Here is a 12,688-nt window from a genome sequence, read left to right as displayed (position 1 = left end):
AGAAATAAAGCCAAAATAATTTAAGAAATGACTAAGCCAGAAAGAAAATAGGAGCAAATAAATTCCACAGTCATAACCGAAGAAGAGAGTTAGGCTAAAAAGAGAAAATATTTTAAATGCTCATGAATTCAAAAAGACACAGAGACCTCAGGGAGTGGCAGACACTAGCCACAAAGGACCTGAATACAGAGAACAGGTTTGACTAGGAAGTGTCAATATAAATTCATGAGGGACATTATCTTATTGATAAAATCGATGTGTGTGTGCATTTCCTTTTTCTGTGTAGTGCAAATGTTGTCTGTTCTATCTACTGAAAACTACAAGCAAACGTTGAGAATAATACCTAAGCCAGCAGCAGTAAACATGCCTAAGGCCCACGGTATGATCCCTATCTACCATTTCCATTAAAAGATATCACGGTATCCTGGAGAAGTAGCTGGAGTAGGAAGTGTAGGAAGCACATGTTGTCCAAACTAGATAGCAGAGACCGCATCAGACACTACTAGCGTTCTGTCAGAAGTATGGGGGGGTCAAGCCAAGGAAGATGGGACTATTTGAATTTTGATAAATAATAAAAAATGTCAATGAATTCAAGCTATCAAGTGTTTATTTATATGTGTATATATGTGTGTGTGGGTATATGTGCATGTGTGCACACAAGTTTCCACATGCGTGTGTGCACACACTTTTGTGTGCTCACATTTGTTTGTGTGTGTGGTCAACCAACATGATATTTTTGGGTTTTTTTTGTTGTTGTTTTGTTTTTTCTATCACTGTTCACCTTATTTTTAAGAAAAGGACTCACTGAACCCAAAGCTCATGACTGGGCTAGACTAGATGTCCAATGAGCTCTAGTAATTCTCCTGTTTCTGTCCCCAGCCCCAGCATTGGGGTTGTTGATCTATGCCACTGAGTATACTCACGTATACTGAGGATCTGGGTTCAGGTTCTTATGCTTTTGTGACAGGCACCTAACAATTGAGCCATCTCCCCAGCTCTCAAGCACATGTTAAAACACATGAGTTAAGTATGAAATTTCTAAAAAGCAAAATGCTTACCTTTAGGAGATGCTAGGGAACTAAGTCCCTACTCTGAAGTTGGGAAGACAAAGGAAAAGGATTTCATCTATTTTTGCCTTTCCCAGATGAAAGGTACTGCTAGGTAACCAAGTGAAAGAGATAAAAAGTGTCTCCTTGTAATGTTTCCCACTGGAAAAAAGCTAAGATAGAATATTGGTGTCTTGCAACTTCAAAGAATGAAAGGATACATTAAGCTTCAACAGCTGCTGTTGATGTCATTGTCAGTATCTTAGTTATTTTTTTCTATTGTCGTGACAATAAACAAAAACAGCATGACTAAGACACTTTACAAAATAAATCATATAACTGGGCCTACAGTTTCAGAGGGTTAGAAGACATGATCGGGGAGCAAAGGCAGGGCAGGCAGCAGGACCCTCTGAGAGCCCACAGCTTGATCTGCAAGCAGAAGGCACTGGGCATGTTGTGAGTCTTTTGAAACCTCAAAGCCTGTTCTCAGTGACACACCTCCTCCAACAAGGCCACACCTCCTAATTCTTCCCAAACAGTTCCACTGATTGCAGCAGGGGTGGGGTGGGGTGGGAAGACAAGTATTCTCATTCAAAGCACCACATTCTACTCCCTGGCCCCATTGACTTGTGGGCGTATCATAATCCAAAATGCATTTATTTTAACTTCAAAAGTCTGCATAGTCTTTCAATCTCCACACTATTTAAAAGCCCAAGGTTTAAAATCTCAAGACAACCTTTTAATTGCAACCCTATCTTGTAAAATCAAAAAGTAAATAACATACTTCCAACTTACAAAATTTTCCCCAGTCCTGCAAAAAGCAGCATGGTCAGGATTTTCCCATAAACACCCAACTCCTGGAACAAACTTCTATCTTAGTTACTTTCTCACAAATGGGCACACAGAGCCTGGTGGTGGTGGGGGCATTACACCACAGTCAAGAAAGGAGTTACAGATGCTTGTGAGCCATCACGTGAGTGCTGGGAATTGAAACCAGGTCCTCTGGAGGAACAGCCAGTGCTTGTGACTGTGGAGACATCTCTCTAGCATTCAAGTTCCATTTCTGGCCCTTAGTGTGATTTCAAGGATATTTGTCTTACAAATACTCATTTAGCCTCACATTTTATGTAATTGTGTATATATATCACTATATATATATCACTATATATATCTTACTATATATATCACATAAGATTTTTTTGAAAAGACAAAGAATAGTAAAAGTCAAGCTTTTCATTATTTTTAACTCATCTTTTCAGAATTTATAAACAAAACCTCTTTATCGCAAAATTCTAAATTTTCACAAACATATATACTGCTGCTGTCGTTGTTATTACAGTAGAGACATAGGGCAGTTCCAATCTCACCCCAATTCTCTTATACTCTTTTATGGTTGGCTCCCCACCCCATCCCAAGCCCTGGCACCCCACACACAATGCCACTTCACGTTCCTGTTCTTTTCATTTTTCTAAACTATCATGTAAACCAAACCATGTGGTACCTTTCACTTAACATCACGTTTTACGAGTGGCCCTCACTTTCTGTTTTCTTGCTGGATAGCTGCTCCTTATACAGATTCACCTTAGTCAGCTGTTTATTCCCTTATCAGGAAGATGTTTGAGTTGGAGTCTGTTTTTCTTTGTTTTTAAATAGTTTGCATAAAACCAGGGTACAGGTTTCTATGTGAGCATAAGACTTTGTTTCTTATTAATAAATACCTAGAAGGGACGCCATTGGCACAAAGGCCAACAGGATGCTTACTTAACACTGTAAGAAACTGTAACTCACCTTTGGAGATTTCTGAACCCTTTCCATGCCAACAGACAGCACGTGAGTTCTGGTAGCGTCTCTGTCAGCACTCGGTCATGTGGTTTCTGAAGCTCTTCTGACAGATGTGTTTCTGGTAAAACAATAAACAACATAGGTGGGTCTGCACAACGGTGCTAAGGTATGATCCTCCACAAGAGTTAATTACTTTCTGGCGGTGAGATAGACTTTCAGGCAAATCATCAAGGCGAGGCTGGGCTTGCCCTCACCTCCAAGGTTCAAGCTCACACGCTCACTGGAGTCCTCTCTCCCTGATGGGCCCTGGACAAATTCTGTGTCCCCAGGACTACGGGACCCTGCTCAGCCTCTTTGTAGCCGCTCTCTGTGTTTTCCTGCACATGTGCAGTTTGGGGTGCTGTCAGATTCTTAGGGACATTTACGATCATAAAACCAGGCTCACTCTTCTCCTTGTCTTGAAGATTTTATGATCCTGAAGTTCTGACTGTCTTGATTGCTCCCGGATGTCTCGAAAAAAGCCTGACGGGTTTGTGTTTTAATCAGATTTTTTATAGCTGCTCTCAACAAAGGATTCATAACCAGAAGTGGAAGGAATGCTATGAATTTAGAAATAGTAAAAGCCCTAGTCCTCTTAGCTAATGTTAAAAATTCTATTTTTCTTATAGGTTGACAACTGGTTCTAAAATTCAGGTGGAAAGACAAAGGAACTAGAATAGGTCAAATAGTTTAAAAAAACAAAAAACAACCCAGGACGATTCATACTTCTTACTCTCAATATTTAATGGAAAGCTCTTGAGTTTAAGGCAGTGTGGTACTGGTGAAAGGGTAGGCACCGAGCTCACTTGAACAAGTTAAGAGGCCCAAAATAGCCCCGTACACCCAAGATAGGAGCCATACCTGAAACACCAATCAGGAAAGTTTCCCAAACTGACCGAAAGCATTAAGCGACACATTCAAGCAAGTCTCTCAATCCGAAAAGGGCAAATACGAAGAAAATGGTATTTAGTTAGAGCATTGAAAACCACATGCAAATCTATCTGTGGGGTTTGTTGCTGTTCAAAGCAGAGTTTCATGTAGTTCAACCTGGTCTCAAACTCACTAGACAGCCACGGGTGACCTGGAACTTCTGATTCTCTGCCCCCATCTCCTAAGTTCTGGGATGAACAAGAACAGTCATGTGTACCAGGTGGTGCTAGGGACTGAACCCAGGGCTTCATGCATGCTTGACCTGCACTCTCCCATTCTGAGCTATGACCTCAGCCCCATAAGCAGACATTCAAAGGTTAAAATTACTCAGTTTTTTTTAAAATGCATTGTTCTCAAGTAACTAACAGTAATATTGGCAGCTAACTTTTACAACAGATCCCTTTGTTGGCCAGGGCCTCATCCACATCTCACCCACCCCTTCAGTGCCACACTGCTGGACACCAACACATTTTTATCCTTTTTTGTTTGAATCTCACTTTATGTATCCCAGTTTCTTGAAACACAAATTGATATCCTTTTTGTGCCTGCTATAAGTGACCTACCGATCATATTCCTAACCAATAGCTATTGAATTATTAAATTTGATGAAGAATATTTTGGTAAGGAACAGTTGTTCATCATGTATTCTAGCACAGAGCCTTCCCACCACTAGTTCACACACACACACACACACACACACACACACACATACACATATGTATATATAAATACATATATATAAATACATACACACACATATATATACATTTATACATATATATACAATTATATATATGTATATATATATATACAATTTTACCCCAAGGGGGCTGTAGAGATGGCTTCGTAGTTAAGAACATCTACTGTCTTCCAGAGGACTGCGTTAGAGTCCGAGTGTCCATGCTGGTGGTCTATAACCACCTGTAAGTCCGACTCCAGGGTGATCGAAGCCCCTGTAAGCTCCTACGCATATTCACATACCCATCCCTCCACATGCATACATCCAATAAAAGCGATTTTCAAATCAATTTTTACCCTGAGATTTCATAGACAACTAAAACAGACAAGAAAAAGCTTTAACTGGTTCTCGAAGAAAGCCCCACTCAGGACAGGCTGGGTGTTCACATCTTTAACCTTTTGAAATTCATCTGGTGCGTGCTCAGTAACATTGTATCACTGTCAAAAGTATAAGGCAGGTTGAAGTAGATCCACAGGTATGGCATTAGCGCGGTTCTAACGTGAGTCACTGTAATTCCTGGATGCTAAAGAAATAAAAGGCAGGGGCCTCGAGATCTCCAGAGAATGGGAAATCTAACTGGAGCCGAAAACATACACACAAGATAGAATCTGGAGGAATAATTTAGCTGCAAGAAAATGTGGTCTAGAACAGACCAAAGCTGTAGCAGATAAACAATTTTTTCAGAAAACCACACTTGGGATGTGGGGACGAACTCCCTGTCATCTTAGTGGCAGTGTGGTTTTTAGATTCAGTCTCATTATATAATCCTGGATGGCCGTGTCAGCCTCCCAAGTGCTAGGATTTCAGGTGCCGGACTCACGAACTGAGGCTTCAGGATCATCGGAAAAGAGGTGAATCCTGGTTTTGAAGTCTAGAAGGGAGTGTGTGGAAGAGAAAGGCCGTGGGGGTTTCTTTGTTTGTTTGTTTTTGTTTTTGTTTTTCCCAAACAGAAAGGAGTGCCCAGAAAAATCAGAGGCAAGATCATAAGTCATGTTTAGGCAACTACAAAAAGACAGGCTTGAGGAATCAAGAGAGTATAGGAGGCCTGAGAGACCGTTGATAGAAGACATCAAATAGGGTTGTTTTTGAAATAACGTGGAATTCTCTTTCCCTTTTCAGTAGAAATAACCTTTCCTGTCAATGGCCTAGTCAGACCCCTTGGCTGATACGATGATGATCCCAGCTTCCTAGGCTATTGTTTGCAATAATTCTGCCTTATGAGTGTAATGGGAAAAACACATTGCAAAGTGAATTACTTCTGAAATGTATTGCATGCTGACATTTGGGAAATTAGGTCCTGAATACAATGCGTCTTGATTATTCGATGTGCATTCCCACCATGAAAAAAAATTAATTCAGTGCAACGATTCCAAGAAGAAATATCTGCATGCTACATTAAAGCCCCATTCCTTAGCAGAAGTCTGCCCCCAACTTTAGGTCACCATTCAGACAAATAATAATGGGCAGGAACTATTATTCCCTGCCTAAGTAATCTACAAGGGTCTGAAGAGTCCAGAAATGCCCTCATTCGAACGTATTAGCCCATCTGTGCAGCCATTCTGTTGTATCCCTTCTCTTGTGCACCAACTGCTCCTGGGCCAGCGATGCCCCAGCTCAGCTGGCTTCCGTTCATTTGCTGGAAAAAGCACAACCAAACCCTCATATGAAGAACAAATCACTCTTTGCTTCACCATCGCCACTCAGCAAATTCCTCTGACACTCTTGGCTCATCTCGCTATGAATAAGCATGTGCTTTGGCCCTTCCTCTTCTCGTGTAAGCTTTTCTGCTGCCCGGCTGCTGGACTGAGCACCAGTAATTTCAGAAATCCTGACTACAGAAGCCCAGGTCAGGGATGAGTCTGAGGAAGAGGGTTTTTGAAATAAACGCTTTTCTTCTCAGCCAAAGCTCCCTTGTTGACTGAACATGTCTAATGTGTGTGTTAAATAGAGCAATGTTGTGAGAGGAAGAGAAGGCGGGCAGGGAGAGAACAGGATCTCATGTGAAGGCTAGACAGGAAGTCTGGGAATTAACTGAGAATGCTGAACAAGAAGAAGGAAATAGAGCAACAGTGAAGGGCCACTTATTTCCATGTACATAAGACCAGGTTGGTCAGGCTGTGGTGACACATTCCTTTAATGCCAGCACTAGGGAGGCAGAAGCAAGCAGATCTCTGTGAGTTCGAGGCTGCCAGTTCTACAGAGTGAGGTCAGGACAGCCAGGGCTACAAAGTAAAACTCTGTCTTGAAAAACAAAACAAAACAACAAAAGAGCAGGTTGTCATTTTTTCACCATTAAACCATTAACCATGCTCCCAACTCCTTTGAGACCAGGTCTCGTTATATAGTCCATGAGCTCATGATCCTCCCGCCTCAGTGCTCACATTGTAAGTATGTGCCAACATACTCAGTCCATAACCATGCATTTCATGTGTGTGAGTGTTCATATGTGTACGCATGCGTGGAAGCTAGAAGTCAAAGCCAGGTGTCTTCCTCCAACACTCTCCACTGTACTTTTTGTGGCAGAATCTCTCCCTGAATCGGAAGCTTATCAGTATGACAAGAAAGAATGGCCACCAAGACCCAGGGATTCTTCCCCTCTCTAGATGTGGGGTTACAGAGGTACACCACTAACGCCCACTTTCTACTAGGGGGCTGGAGATCCAAGTTCAGGTCCTAATGCCTGTGCGGCAAACATTTTGCTGACTGAGTTCTCTCTTTAGCTCGGTGATCATGTCTTTGCATAAGATAAGATCCACACCGTGAATCTGTATCTTAGAGGTAGAGGACCCTTAGTCTGAATCCCGGTTTTACTGTTAATTAGATTAATGATCTTTTTTTATTGTTTAACCCCTCTAAGCTTCTGTTTCTTTATAAGATGAAAAAGTGAATACAATCTGCCACAATAGGATTAGTGTGAGATACAAAGATAATGCCTATAAAAAGCTATGTGTGTGTGGAACACACACAACAAAAGCTTGCTGTGTTATTTTTGAAAAATTTAACTTCTTAACAGTAGATTGACTTAAATTCAATAATTAAATGAATCTGATATTACCTTTTAGGATAGTAAGCTCTCACCTGTCTGATCTTTCTGATACATTTGTTTTCACTGAGTTGGGTTAAGTAAAATTGTAACGGTGTATATAAATGTTTCTCTAGAGCAATGGTTCTCAGTCTGTGAGTCTTGACCCCTTTAGGGTTGAATCACAGGGGTTGATTAAGCCTATCTGAAATAATGGATATTTACATTATAAATCCTTAACTGTAGCAAAATTACAGTTGTGACATAGCAATGACATAGTTTTATGGTTGGGAGTCACCACAATACGAGGAACTGTATTAAAGGGCTGAAACATTAGGAAGGTTGAGTCCTATTGGTCTAGAGGATCAGACACAGGTTTATTTTTGAGACAGCATCAAACTGTGTAGCTCAGGCAAGGCTTGAAATCACAACCTCCTGCCTCAGCTTCCCAAATGCTGGAACTAAAAGTTTGTGCTACCGAAGCCTGCTCAAGCATGTGTTTAATAAATAGTTCTACGAGCTGGATATGGTGCACATTTGTAATGCTCGACAGACTGAGGTAGAAGGAGGCCTGGACTACACAATGAGAGCTGTCTCACCAAAAATGTTACTGTAGTTCACAGTTTCCTGGAAACGAATTAGATGAATATTCCTAATGGTTGAATTCTGGGTAAAATGTAGACAGACAGACAGGCAGGCAGGCAGGCAGGCACGCACGCACGCACGCACTTTATTCTACGTTCTCGTTACAAAGGTGGCATCTTAGAGATCGAGAGGCTCCCGCAGAGTAGCAGAGAGAGAAATTAAGTAGCTTAGATCAAAGCTTCCTTGCTTACTGGGCCCATGTTCTGCATCATTTTCCGGGTACCTTACACTTAAATGGTGTTTAAAACGGAGGCCATTATCTCAGCCTGCCAACTTCTTAACTCGGTATGTTTTTTCTCAGCTACTGGCACCACCATCCACCTAGTGACCCTCCATCTCCTCACCCACGTGAATAGTTTGACTTAGTTCATATTTAATGGATCTCTCTGTTCTTACTGCCACTGCTTCTCACTCGAGGACCCATCATTTCTGCGTGGGTCTTCTGCTCTCCCTGACGAGCTATGCTGCCCTCACATCAGTCTTATTTAAGGCTGCCAGGACCACGTGACGAAAATACAACGGGCGGAGTCAGTTCCTGGTTGAGACGCCTTCAGCGGCTTTCTACTGCCTCCAGAATGAAACCCAGGTTTCCTAGGATAGCCCTCTTGATCCCGAAGCACACTTCTAACCCAGTCCCGACGAAGTTCCATTAAAATGAAGGGTTTAATGTGATTGTCTCCAGTTTTAGGCCCTGGGCTCTTGAAAGGTAGAGACAAAATCCATCATCTCTCCATCTCGACATCCAGCAGTGCCCACAACAAGGTTGCAAACGGGGTGGGGGTGGGGGACAAGCGGGAGGGAGGGAGAGAGGGGGAAGCATGGTGAGGTTAGGAATGGGGAGGCTGGATATGATCAAGATACATTGTACACATATATAAAATTGACAAAGAATAAAAAAATAAGCTGGAAATGAAATGGTAACATTAGGTGTGAATTCAATAGATCAGTATATTTTTAAAATGGTTTCTATAAAATATTAAAGTAGGGGCTGGAAAGATGGCTTAAAATTAATATATATTTAGGTTTATTTTATGTATATGAGTGTTTGCCTAGGTGTATGTATGTACTATGGAGGCTAGAGAAGGTGTTGGTTCACCTGGAACTGGAGTTAGAGGTGGTTACGAGCCATCATGTGGGTGCTGGGAACCAAACCTAGGTCCTTTGCAAGAACAAGTGTTCTTAGCTGCTGAGTAATCTCTCTTGGCCCGCAAATCATTAAAATACACTTTAAAATGGGTTTTCTATTTTTAAAAAAATGAGATATAATGTGCACATGTTAATTGTATCATCTTATTCCGGTCTGTGGGTTTCAGGGTATCCACAGTTATAGTTACACAGGCATGACCACTATGTGACCACAATGCCTTACTATTGCCCAAAGGAAGTCCTTACTCTCTTTAGTCATTCTGCATTCTCCTCCCATACTCTGCTTAGGTTAACTGGGTAGGGAAAATCTAATGACAAATATTCCTTCTTAGCTGTGAACTCAGAAGGATCCTCAAAGAAATGCAGTATGAAAAAATAGTTTGATTATGTGGTGGCTGGTTTTGAATTTTAGGGGTTACATGCAAGGACCAGAGAGAGGCTGCTAGGATTAAGGGAGACCTCCCTAGCTGAAAGGAGAGAAGAGACAAGGAACAGGGACCTGCTGTATAACATACAGGATCAAATCATGCTACCAGCTGAATAAAGCAGGAATCCTCCAGAAAGGAATGCCATCCTAACATTTTTAGCCTGGTGAGACTTATACTAAATTATAATTTGAAGTATGATAAATGTGTGTTGTTTAAGCCACTAATTTTGTGCTGATATTTTTGTAATAATGCTAGTAAAATCAATGTAATATGGACCTCTATAATTTTTGTTCTCTCGCACAATAGTACCTTTTGGAGATTGTTGTTATAATGTATCCCCGCTTTATTTTTGAAAGTACCACAGTTCAAATTCCGATGTGTATGTTAGACACATTCTCTTTCCTTAGCTGCAAGTAATTTAAGTAGCCGTTATAGCAGAGGCAACCTTTGACGTGACCTCAGACAACATCCAAGGTTATGTTCTTGGACCACCTCTGGTCATTTGCTTCTGATGCTATGTCTTATTTGCATGTTTTTAACCCTCGGTTTAATACATTGGGGCCTTTAGGAGGTGTTTACTTTGTGAAGGCAGAGCCCTTGTGAACAGGATTAATGACCTTCTAAAAGATCCTCCCAGAGTCGCACGCTGTCCTCCGTGTGAGAAGTTAGGGAGACGATGCCATCACGAACCCAGAAGCTGGCCCTCCTCATCTGAGCTATAATTTGCTACTGCCTTGATCTTGGACTTGCCGGCCTTTAGACTGGTGAGTGAGGAATTCTTGTCGGTTGTTTATAAGGCACTTGCTTTATGGTATTTTATTACAGTAGCTTGAAGGGACCAAGACAGCACCTGTTAACAGTAACGATAAGTCATAACACTGATCCCAAAAAGCACCAAACCTAGGTTCGTTGAATTTGCAGGAAACAAATTTGTGTATGCAATCTGAGTTAGGAACACAGAGCCATGAAGAATTCACTTTCTTCCTGGAAAAGTCACCATCGGCAGTTGCTGTGGTAACTGTTGGCTGGGTCTTAGTTCTGTAGGATTAGCAGGTAAAGAGGCACCTGCCATAGGTCAGAAAGGCAGCCCAGGGGCTGCACATTTTCAAAAGGAGCGTGCTAAGAGTTTGCTCCCAGAGATAAGTAAATCAGTAATTAAGAGAAAAATAAGGACCTGATGGGACAGGACAGCGAAGAGCCAGTCGGAACTGAGTTGAGCAATCTTCTCCACATTCTTCAAGTTGACCAGCCTTGAAAACAAAAACAACAACAGCCACTAAGCTACTCGACCAGTTCGGCAAGGCTGGAAGATCGAATACTAAGGTCCTCAACAATTTCATTTTCAAATACTAGCGCTAAACAATCGTTAAAAAAGTGTCATTGGCAATAGCATTGAAATAACAAAGTATATGAACACCTAATAAACACATGAAAACACATTTTTCAGATTTTTGTTATTTTTAGAATTGTGCGTCTGGGGTATATGTGTTTGAAGTGCAGGTGCCTGCGGAGGCCAGAGGCACTAGATCCCCTGAAGCTGGTCACAGGGGCTTCTGGTTGGCAGCTGGTTACAGGGGCTTCGTAAGCCACCTGAGGTGGGTGCTGGGAACTGACCTTGGATCCTCCAGAAGAAGCAGTACCCATCCCTAACCCCTGCGCCATCTTTCCAGCCCCAAAACTATGTTCACATTTCTCCCATTATATCTAATTATTTACTTTGTGTGCGTACATATGTCTGTGTGTGCACACCAGTGTCATGGCACACTTGTGAAAGTCGGAGGACAACTTGCGGAGTCACGTCTCTCCTTCCACCGTAAGTGTCCCAGATAGATAGGAAACTCAGGTTGTCAAGCTTGGCAGCAAGCTGTCCTCACTTACTGAATTATCTCACTGGCCTAAATATGCTTCGATATCATTTAGTCAGTATGGAGATGCCATCCAAAACCAGAATGATAAACCATTTCACATCCACTCGGACAGCTGTAATTAAAAGGACAAACATGGGTTGGTGGCAGGCGGGGCTGGAGAGATAGCATAGCAGTTAAGAGTGCCTTGTGCTCTCCAGAGTTAACTCCAAGCAGCACATGAAGTAGCTCACAATCACCTGTAACTCCAATACCTAGGAGAGCTGACCCTTCTGGCCTCCCACGCACACACACACACACACACACACACACACACACACACCACACACCACACACACACACACACACACACACACACCACACAACACACACACACACACACCACAGAGCACACACACACACACACACACACACACACACACACACACCCCACACACCACACACACACACCACACACACACCCCACACACACCACACACACCACACCCACCCACCCCACCCACACCACCTCACCCCACACACACACCCACACCCACACACCACACACACACACACACACACACACACACACACCACAAACACACTCACACACAGGAGACACACACCCACACACACAAACACCACACACACCCCAACACCCCCCACCCACACACACACACACACACACACACTACACCACACACACACACAAAAAAGACTATTATCAGTATTGGGAAGGATGTGGAGAAACTGAAACTGACATAGATGGCTGATGGGAATTTAGAAATGGCACGGTTGCTTTGAGAAACAGCTTAGTAGTTTATCAGAAACTTAAACGCATGACACCACCCCACAATCCATTGACTTGTAGGTATTATCACAAAAGAACTGAAAACTGTGTTCTCACTCAGAACATGGGCACACATGTTCACAGTGCCACTGCTTTTATTATTCTGAAAGGGAAACCAGCACAGAGAAATAAAAATGGCATACAGAGTGTTATCCAGCCAGGTAGAGGGACTGGAACAAGGCGGGCACCTCTAATCCAGACTTTTCGGGGGTTGGAG

General features: G+C 42.4%; 1 long non-coding RNA gene across 1 annotated transcript in view; it reads right to left on the bottom strand.

Annotated features, from left to right (window-relative positions):
- LOC116910414 overlaps window positions 1–12,688 on the bottom strand; it is a 59,903-nt gene that overhangs the window by 27,507 nt on the left and 19,708 nt on the right. The window contains exon 2 of the long non-coding RNA XR_004389149.1: window positions 2,835–2,946. This is a non-coding gene — a long non-coding RNA (uncharacterized LOC116910414). The remainder of the gene's footprint in view (window positions 1–2,834; window positions 2,947–12,688) is intronic.

This window comes from Rattus rattus, chromosome 9 (assembly GCF_011064425.1).
Source record: "Rattus rattus isolate New Zealand chromosome 9, Rrattus_CSIRO_v1, whole genome shotgun sequence".
NCBI lineage: Eukaryota > Metazoa > Chordata > Mammalia > Rodentia > Muridae > Rattus > Rattus rattus.
This window is presented reverse-complemented; position numbering and strand designations above follow the sequence as displayed.